General features: G+C 39.7%; 1 pseudogene; it reads left to right on the forward strand.

Moving 5' to 3' along the window:
- Positions 1 to 3,086: 3,086 nt before the first annotated feature.
- On the forward strand, positions 3,087 to 3,508 carry LOC116811255 (cyclin-dependent kinases regulatory subunit 1-like; annotated as a pseudogene).
- Positions 3,509 to 10,997: the final 7,489 nt, after the last annotated feature.

A 10,997-nucleotide genomic window follows, 5' to 3' on the forward strand; every position in this document is an offset into this window, starting at 1 on the left:
AATAAAACTGTCTTTATTCACAAATGACATTCCTGTCTATGCAGAAAGTCCTGTGAAATCTACAAGAAAGATACTAGAATAAATGAGTTTAGCAAAGTTGCAGGATACAAGATAAATAATGACAAATAAATTGTGTTTTCTATATACTAGCAATGAAAATGGGAAATTTAAATTATACATTATAACAATACCATTTACAGTGACAACAAAAATATGAAATACTATCATGTCTGTAATCCCAGCATTTTGGGAGGCCAAGGCAGGCAGATCACTTGAGCCCAGGAGTTTGAGACCAGCCTGGGCAACATGGCGAAACCCTATCTCTACAAAATAATCCAAAAAAAATTAGCCTAGTGTGGCGGTGTGCACCTGTAGTCCCAGGTACTTGGGAGGCTGAGATGGGAGGATCACCTGAGCCCAGGTGGTCAAGGCTGTGGTGAGCCATGATCACACCACTGCACTCCAGCCTGGGCAATAGAGTGAGACCCTATCTCAAGTATATATATATATGTTTATTTATATTTATTTGTATATATAAAATACTGAGGGATAAACCTGACAAAGTGCATGTGATACCTACACACTGAAAACTAAAAAACATTGCTGAGATAAATGAAAGAAGACCTAAATAAATGGAGAAATATACCATGTTCATTGACTGAAAGACTCAATATTGTGAAGATGTCTCTTTGAAGCAAACCCAAATAAGATGTCAGCATGATTGTCTTTAAAGCTTAACAAGATGATTCTAAAATTAATACGGAAATGCAAAGAACCTAGAATGCCTCAAATATCTTTGAAAAATAGGAAACAAGTTGGAGGACTTATATTACTTATATTACTTGATTTGTAGGAGGACTTATATTACTTGACTTCAGTAGTGACCCCTTATCCATGGTTTTACTTTCTGTGGTTTTAGTTACCTGCAGTCAACCATGGTCCAAAAATACTAAGTGGAAGATTTCAGAAATAAACGATTCATAAGTTTTAAATTGCACATCATTATGAGAAGCATGATAAAACCTTGTGCCTTCCTGCCAGGGATGTGAATCATTTCTTTTTTCAGTGTATCCACACTGTATACACTACCCACTTATTAGTCATTTAGTATTCATCTCAGTTATCGGATTGACTGTCATGGCATGGCAGTACTTGTGTTCAAGTAACATTTATTTTACTTAATAATGGCCCTAAAGTGCAAGAGTAGTAATGCCAGCAATTCAGATATGCCAAAGAAGAAGGATGTATACAGTACAAGAAGATATTTTGAATATACATGTATCAAAATATCACATTGTATCCCACAAATACAATTACTTGTGTCAATTAAAAATAAAATAAAACTTTTAAAAAGAGATATGTTGAGAGAGACCACATTCACACAGCTTCTATTACAGTATATTGCTGTAATCATTCTACTGTATTATTAATTTTTATTAATCTCTTAATTTGCCTAATTTATAAATTAAATATTATCAAAGTTTTATATGCATAGGAAAAAACATAGTATAGATGAGGTTTGGTACTATCCATGGTTTCAGGCATCCACTGGGGGTCTTGGAACATATACACTGAGGATAAGAGCAAGCTACTCTATAAAGTTGCAGTTGGTATTGGTGTAAAGTTTGATAAATAGGTCAGTTGATCAGAATAGGGAGTCTAAAAATAGACCCATATCAATATAGTCAATTGGCTTTTTACAAAGGTACAATGGCAATTCAGCAGAGAAAAGCCAGTCTATTCAACAAATTGTGCTGGAACAGTTGGATATTCAACCATATTCGAAAAAGAAACTTAAATTCACGCTTTACGGTATATACAAAATTAACTGAAAATATATCAGAGACCCAAAGGTAAAGTCTATAACTATACAACTTCTAGAAAAAAATAAGAGAAAATCTTTGTTACATTGGGTTTGGCAGTAATTTCTTAGATATAACATCAAAACCGTGATACATAAAATAAAAGAAATGGTAAATTGGACTTCGACCATATTAAGAGCTTTCACTCCTCAAAAAAATACTAAGAGAATAAAAAGATAAACCACAGATTGGGATAATATGTATGCAAATTGCATATCTGTTAAATAACTAGTATCCAGAATATATAAAGGAAACAACTCAATTAAAAAAGGGGGAAAATTTTGAATAGACACCTCACCCAAGAAGACATATAGATGTCAAATAAGCCCATTAACAGATGATTCAACATCATTAGTTAAGGGAAATGCAAATTAAAATCACAATGAGCAACTGCTACACACCTATTAGAATGTCTAAAATTAAAATGATCATACCAAGTGTTGGTGAGAATGTGGAACAACTGAAATTATTATGCATTTCTGGTGGAAATGTAAAATGGTACAACCACTTCAGAAAACAATTGTGCAGTTTATTAAATAGTTAAACATATGCCTAAGTATTTGCCCAGTGAAAGAGAAATCAAAGCATATATACACAAGATTTGTATACAAATATTCATAGCAGCTTTACTTGTCAATAGCCAAAAACTGGAAACATCGCAAATATCCATCAACAAGTGAATGAATAAAAATTATGTAAGCCAGGCATAGTGGTGTGTGCCTCTAATCCCAGCTACTCAGGAGGCTGAGGTGGGAGGATAGCTTGAGCCCAGGAGTTTGAGACCAGTCTGAGCAACACAGAGAGACCCCTATCTCAAAAAAAAAAAAAAATTGTGATGCATCATGCGATGGAATATTACTAAACCATAAAAAAGAATGGGACTTCTTGTTCCAAAATAGTGATATAGAAGCAAACTCGCTTCATTCTCCTCCCCACAGAAAACCAAAAACAAATATACATTGCCAAGATTATCACCAGAAACATCCCAGATCTTATATATGAAGATGAGACCGTTTCCAGGGCAGCAGAGAAGTGAAAAAACTCTGAGCCCGACGGTAAGAGAATCAGACTTCAACATCCACAGTGCCCTTGCCCCATTCTGCCTGGCACCAAGTGCATAGAAAATTTTCCCCCAACTGGAAGCCAAAGTGGGTGGGAGCGCGTGCTGTTGGGAGTTGCTTGGAGGTTGGCGGCACGGGGCTGAAGGCTAGCAAACCAAGCGATCATGTCACACAAACAAATTTACTATTCAGACAAATACGACGACGAGGAGTTTGAGTATCGACATGTCATGCTGCCCAAGGACATAGCCAACTGGTCCCTGAAACCCATTTGATGTCTGAATCTGAATGAGGAATCTTGGCGTTCAGCAGAGTCAGGGATGGGTCCATTATATGATCCATGAACCAGAACCTCACATCTTGCTGTGCCGGCGCCCACTACCCAAGAAGCCAAAGAAATGAAGCTGGCAAGCTACTTTTCAGCCTCAAGCTTTACACAGCTGTCCTTACTTCCTAACATCTTTCTGATAACATTATTATGTTGCCTTCTTGTTTCTCACTTTGATATTTAAAAGATGTTCAATACACTGTTTGAATGTGCTGGTAACTGCTTTGCTTCTTGAGTAGAGCCACCACCACCATAGCCCAGCCAGATGAGTGCTCTGTGGACCCACAGCCTCAGGTGAGTGTGACCCCAGAAGCCACGATGTGCTCTGTATCCAGAACACACTTGGCAGAGGGAGGAAGCATCTGAGTTTGAGACCATGGCTGTTACAGGGATCATGTAAACTTGCTGTTTTTGTTTTTTCCTGCCGGGTGTTGTATGCATGGTGACTTGTGGATTTATGTTTCAGTGTACTAGAAACTTTCCATTTTATGCAAGAAATATGTTCATGTTAAAAGCCTTGATTAAAGAGGAAGTTTTTATAATCTAAAAAAAAAAAAAAAAATTTCCCCCAACTCCCTGTTTCTACACTGGAAAAAGTAAGATTGAGATGCACAATCAACTTCCCCACCATCTTGGGTTCCCGGGCAGGATGTTTCTGCCTTAACCCACTGGAAGCATCGCGAGTGCCTGAAGGGAAAAATATTCCTGAAGACAGGCAGTGACAAAGGTGGGAGGCAGGACTACCATCCCCAGACCTGAAAACTCATAAGCAGGAGACGCCAAATCAGAGTGGCTGCTCAGCAGCACCATGCCGTAGGAGGTTCATCCTACAGATCCCCTGGGCATGAACCACTAGACAGCCTTCCCAAAATGCTGGGATATCCTCTTTAGGACCTCCCCCATTTGGGTTGGGCAGTGCTCCGATTGTTTACTAGAGCAGAGGTGAACTTGAGCTTAAAGCACCACCTAGCGCTAAAAGGAGGCAGTGACTTAGCAGTAAACAACTTCTAGGCAAATACATTCAATTAAAAAAAAAAAGCCAGAGAGAAGACTGGAATAAATAACTCATCCTTCAATGCAAAGACATAGACATATAAACACCGGAAACAACAACAAACAGGGAACCATGACCTCTCCAAATGGACAAAGCAAAGAACCAGTAACTGACCCTAATGAGATGATGATATGTGACCTCTCTGACCAAGAATTCAAAATGGTAGCTTCAAGGAAACTCAGTGATCTCTAAGATAACAGAGAAAAGCAATTCAGAAACTTATCAGGGAAATTTAACAAAGAGATTGAAATAATTTAAAATAAAAGTAAATCTTTGAACTGAGAAATACATTTGCTGAACTGAAAAAGGAATGGATTAGCAGTGCATACAACATGGATGGATCTCAAAATAATTTTTCTGTGTGATAAAGGTCAAACAAGAAAGAGGACATGCTATATGATTCCATTTCCATAAAACTCTAGAATATGCTTACTAATCAATAGCAGCAGAAAACAGAACAGTGGTTGCCTTGGAATGGCAGATGCAGGAGAGGATTACAAACACTCATAAGTAATGAACAGAGTGAGGGACATGGTCAAATAGCAGCTGCCTTGTGGGTTAAAAGAATGTAAAAATAACTTCAATCGAGTAAAAAGTTAGTACAGAAAGAGGAAGCAATTTTATAAATAAATGCTAGTCATTCTCAATTTCATAAATTATTTCTAAATGTATTTTGTTAGTAGCCTGTCTTATTTTTTTAAATTTGGGATTGTTTCATTTAAATTTTAAAAACAGGGAAATACACACACAGCACATCTCAATGAGGAAGGAGATTGCAATCATTGTGACCAGACATTACCAGATAATGTGTCATGCCTTGTAATGTAAATTACGGCTGAGAGAAGGCAAAATGCTCTTTTTTTTTTTTTTTTTTTTTTTGAGACGAAGTCTCGCCCTGACGCCCAGGCTGGAGTGCAATGGCGCTATCTCGGCTCACTGCAACCTCTGCCTCCCGGGTTCAAGTGATTCTCCTGCCTCAGCTTCCCGAGTAGTTGAGATTACAGGCGCGTGCCTCCACGCCCAGCTAATTTTTGTATTTTTAGTAAAGACAGGGTTTCACCATGTTGGCCAGGCTGGTCTTGAACTCCTGACCTCATGATCCACCCGCCTCAGCCTCCCAAAGTGCTGGGATTACAGGCATGAGCCACCGCGCTCGGCCCAAAATGCTCTTTTAAAGTAATTCAGACAGGGTTCTAGCTCCCAATAAATAAAAGGAAATAAAAGGAGCAATGGATTTTTCTTATATAACTTGGTCTTTTGCCTCTTGTAGAGAAAGTTTGCAAAGAAAATTAATTTGTGTGAAGGCAGGATGTGTTTGCTCCCAAATTCTCTAGAAGATCAACTAGAGCTCCTCTTCTTTATGCCCCCCTTCCCTATGACCCCCTTTCCATAATACAGACTACAAGGCTCTGAAACTGCCTTGGAGGAGTGGTAACTGGAAGGAGGAGAAAAAGACATTGAAATTAGGGGTACTTGAAGCTACAAAATCTCCAAAGCTCCAGAAAAGACTGATGAGTACTGTGATTTAGTTATTTCTAATGGGAGATTTGGCAAATACTTAGGGCAGGGCCTTGTCTCCTTTCCCAGTGATGTAGTTTGGATGTTTATCCTGGCCCAAATCTCATGCTGAAATGTAATCTTCAGTGTAGGAGGTGGGGCCTGGTGAGAGGTGTTTGGATCATAGGGCAGATCCCTCAAGAATTGCTTGGGCCATCCCCTTGGTGATAAAATGAGCTCTTGCTCTGAGTTTACAGGGGATCTGGTCATTTAAAAGTCTGTGGCACTTTCCCCGGCTCTCTTGCTCTCTCTTGCTCCTGCTTTCACTATGCGAAATGTCTGCTCCTGCTTCACCTTCCAACATGAGTAAAAGCTCCCTGAGGCCTCTCTAGAAACCAAGCAGATGCCAGCAGCATGCTTCCTGTAAAGCCTGCAGAACCATGAGCAAATTATATAATTTTGTTATAAATTACTCAGTCTCAGGTATTTGTTTATAGCAATGCAAGAACAGCCTAGTACACCACATTAAATCAAAGGATAAGATAAAGAAATGGCTTGAGAAGCATATCAGTTTGGGTTCAATCAGGGGAAAAACACACAAAGAAATGTTATAAACAATTATTGGCTGGGCACCGTGGCTCACGCCTGTAATCCCACCACTTCGGGAGGCCGAGGTGGGAAGATCACTTGAGGTCAGGAGTTGGAGACCAGCCTGGCCAACATGGTGAAGCCCTGTCTCTACTAAAAATAAAAAAATGTAGCTGGGGGTGGTGGCAGGCACCTGTAATCCCAGCTTCTTGGGAGACTGAGGCACAAGAATCACTTGAACCTGGGAGGCAGAGGTTGCAGTGAATGGAGATTGCACCACTGCACTCCAGCCTGGGTGACAGAGTGAGACTCCATCTCAAAAAAAAAAAAAAAAAAAAAAAAAAAGAAACAAGACAAAACAAAGCAAAACAAACAAAAAAAAACAGAGGATTGGAGAAATGAGAGACTGCCTAGTAAAAGGTAAGGAGAACACTACAGAATATAAGAATAGCAGGTACAGAAGCAGACACAACACATCCCAAAATAGAGTTCCCAAGGAAGATTACCTCACCCAGGGATGAGATCCAGACCTCGTCAGCAAGTCATGGTTATGACTCACTGACAGAGAAGTTGTGGTGTCTCACCAGCAGAACTTGCTGGCGTTGAAGAAAATTTATGGAAGGCAATTGAGTTGGACAGAGCTGCTGTACTATACCTCAATGGACCAACCCAAAATGGAATCACTCATGCTAAGTTTCCACGTAACCAAACTGAAACCTAAGCCGTTTACTTGTAAGATTTGACCTTCCAAGAAATGAGGAAAGAAATGAGAGCCAAATTCCCAAACAGGCCAGTTTTCTAAAACAAAAACAGGAGATTCACAGCAACCAACCAAAAGGGGCCAAGGCAACCTGAGCCAGCAGGATAAGAAAATCCTCTCTGCTTTAACACATACAAGAAAAGTAACCTGTTGTTAACCAATCCACCTTTTGCACTATGCTGCTTCCTTGTTCCTGCCAAATTTATCTTACAAAAACTGACTGTTCTGCTATGCCCAGTGGAGTTTCTGTCTATTTTGTAGACTGGATGATGCCCAGTTCATAAATTACTAATAAAAGTCAATTCTATTTTTAAAAATCAATTTGTTGAAATTTCACACTTTAATGCTAGAAACCCACCTTCTGTTAACTTGCTAGAAAAAAGAATCCATCATTAAGGATTCCCAGGAAGATGTTTACAGGGAGGTTTCTCATGAGAGGCACTCTGCTACAAAACCACCCAAGATGGGGGCCAGGTGAAGCTGCTGGACACTACATGCTGCTGGCAGCTGTGCACTGTGGGGACTGGGGACTGGAGAAACTGCCTACACTGCAGAAGCCCAGAGCCCTACAGGAGAGTGCCTGAGCAAGCATACCAGAGCATGAAATGAAATACTTTTCTTCTGCAATGTCTCTCCAGCACCTTCTACTGACAAAGATGAACTTTGTGCAGCTGGCAAAAGGAGCATATTTAAAGGGCCCAGACCCATTTTCCCATAGCAGGCAAAAAGGGCGAATATGGACCTGAGAGTCAATGAATCAACAACTGGCACAGGAAGTGAGAAAGAAAGCAGAGAGGAGTCAGTGAGCAAGATGATGTTCATGGGGAAAACCCTTGGAAGGCCTAGGAAATGCCTACATAGGACACCTCCTGCATACACACAAGGTTCTTATGTATAGAAAGTAGCAGAGTGCTGGTCCTCCTCAGCCCTCCATCCATACGGATTAGCTACTAGTTCTCTGCAGGTATGAAAAGTTAGTATTTGCTCTGGGTCTTGTGTGCACTGCTTTCAGAAAACTATGGTGGACCTGGCAGAGAGAAGTATGCCCATCCCCCAGGGTCTTCAACCAGCATTGGCTGTATTTATAAGGTGAGTTACTAATGGCCAAGGAGCACTTAGCCAGAGATGATGGCTTAAACAGACTAACAGTATACTCACTTCCCAGACTTTCCCTTCTCCAGCAGGGAACCAAAAAGAAAAGTAAGGATAATGTAAGAAACATTTATTAAGTATCCTTTATCACACACTATACTAGGCACTTTTATATATATGTATATATTTCATATACATACATTTTACAGAAGAGGTATCTGAAAATTAGTGGACCAAGTAGCAGAACTATGACTTAAACTCTTAACTTCTAACTCAAATCCAGAGCTAATGCCATTAATCCATGTGGAAGACTGGCTTCCCATAAATATCATCAAGACGACTTGTTGATCAGACAAAGTTGACTTTATTCTTATTGAAGTGAAAGAAAGAAACCATGACAGAATCTTGGGCAGGGAACGGAAAGTTAAGATATTTATGAGAGTTTGAAATCTGACTTAAGGCAGGCCTTTCAATTAGGGGTCTTATTATTGGGTAAGAATAATAGTTTAGGATTGGTAGAAAGGGTAAGGTGAGGATTTTAAGAAAAGGAATTCAAAATATCTGGGGTATATAAATCGTTGTTTGATGCTTTCTATAGAAGAGTCAATATGTCTTTCAAAAATTTCCCAGAATGAGCAACAGTTATTTGCAGTTATGATCTTCTTGGGCAAGAGCCTCTTAGGAGAGTCTCTTTCAGAGTACTGAAAGTCCTAGCTCCAGCAATCAGAGAAGAAAAAGAAATAAAAGGCATCCAATTGGAAAGAAAGGCCAGGAGCAGTGGTTCACACCTGTAATCCCAGCACTTTGGGAGGCCGAGGGGGGCAGATCACCTGAGGTGAGGAGTTCAAGACCAGCCTTGCCAACATGTTGAAACCCTGTCTCTACTAAAAATACAATAATAATAATAATAATAATAGCTGGGAGTGGTGGTGGGCACCTGTAATCCCAGCTACTCGGGACGCTGAGGCACAAGAATCACCTGAACCCGAGAGGTGGAGTTTGCAGTGAGCTGAGATCATGCCACTGCATTCCAGCCTGGGCGACAGAGCAAAATTTCTTAATACCCCACAAGCAAAAATGGACAAATGGGATCACATCAAGTTAAAAAGCTTCTGTGCAGCAAAGGAAACAATCAACAAAGTGAAGAGACAACCCACAGAATGGGAGAAAATATTTGCAAACTACTCATCTGACAAGGGATTAATAACCAGAATATATAAATAGCTCAAACAACTCTATTGGAAAAAATCCAATAATCCAATTTTTAAACGGGCAAAATATTTGAATAGACATTTCTCAAAAAAAGACATGCAAATGGCAGACAAGCATATGAAAAGGTGCTCAACATTTGGAGAAATGGAAAAATACAGATCAAAACTACAATGAGATATCATCTCACCCCAGTTAAAATGGCTTATATCCAAAAGACAGGCAATAACAAATCCTGGCAGCGATGTGAAGAAAAGAGAGCTCTCGTACACTGTTGATGGGAATAAATTAGTACAATCACTATGGAGAACAGTTTGCAGGTTCCTCAAAAAAGTAAAAATAGAGCTACCATAGGATCCAGCAATTCCACTGGATATACTGTATTTACTCACAAGAAAGGAAATCAGAGTACTGAAGCGATATCTGCATTCCCATGTTTCTTGCAGCACTGTTCACAATGGCCAGAATTTGGAAGCAACCTAAGTGTCCATCAACAGAGGAATGGATCAAGAAAGTGTGGTACTTATACACAATGGAGTACTATTCAGCAATAAAAAAGAATTAGGTCCTGTCATTTGCAACAACATGGATGGAACTGGAGGTCATTCTGCTAAGTGAAATAAACCCAGCAAAGAAAGATAAACATTGCAGGTTCTCACTTATTTGTAGGATCTAAATATCAAAACAATGAAATTTACGGACATAGAGAATGGAAGGATGGTTACCAGAGGCTGGAGAGGATAGCGGTGGGTGGTGGGGGCAAGTTACCGATGGTTAATGAGTACACAGAAAATAGAAAGAGTGAATAAAACCTAGTATTTGATAGCATAACAAGGTGCCTATAGTCAATAATAATTTAATTGTACATTTTAAAATCACTAAAAGAGTCAAATTGGATTGTTTGTAACACAAAGCACAAATGCTTGAGTGGATGGATACGTCATTTTCCATGATGTGATTATTGTGCATTGCATGCCTGTAACAAAATATCTCATGTACCTCATAAATATAATTATACCTAATATGTACCCACCAAAATTCAAATAAAATATTTTTAAAAAATAAAAAATTTGAAAACATTTTAAAATTTTAAAAATAAAGACAATGAGGCCGGGTGCGGTGGCTCACACCTGTAATGCTAGCATTTTGGGAGGCCAAGGCAGGTGGATCACAAGGTCAGGAGATTGAGACCATCCTGGCTAACACAGTGAAACCCCGTCTCTACTAAAAATACAAAAAAATTAGCCGGGCGTGGTGGCGGGCGCCTGTGGTCCCAGCTACTCAGGAGGCTGAGGCAGGAGAATGGCGTGAACTCCGGGGGGCGGAGCTTGCAGTGAGCCAAGATCACGCCACTGCACTCCAGCCTGGGCCACAGAGCGAGACTCTGTCTCAAAAAACTAAAATAAAATAATAAAGACAGTGGAGGATGGAGTAGTAAACTCACATTAATAATTGTAAATAGTGAGCTCTGTGGGCATAGATGGTTTTGGTTGTCATCCATAAGGCCTTTTTCTTCTTGATGATAATAAAAATTCAAGCATCGTAC

This window comes from Hylobates moloch, unplaced genomic scaffold, assembly GCF_009828535.3.
Source record: "Hylobates moloch isolate HMO894 unplaced genomic scaffold, HMol_V3 SCAFFOLD_7, whole genome shotgun sequence".
Classification (NCBI taxonomy): domain Eukaryota; kingdom Metazoa; phylum Chordata; class Mammalia; order Primates; family Hylobatidae; genus Hylobates; species Hylobates moloch.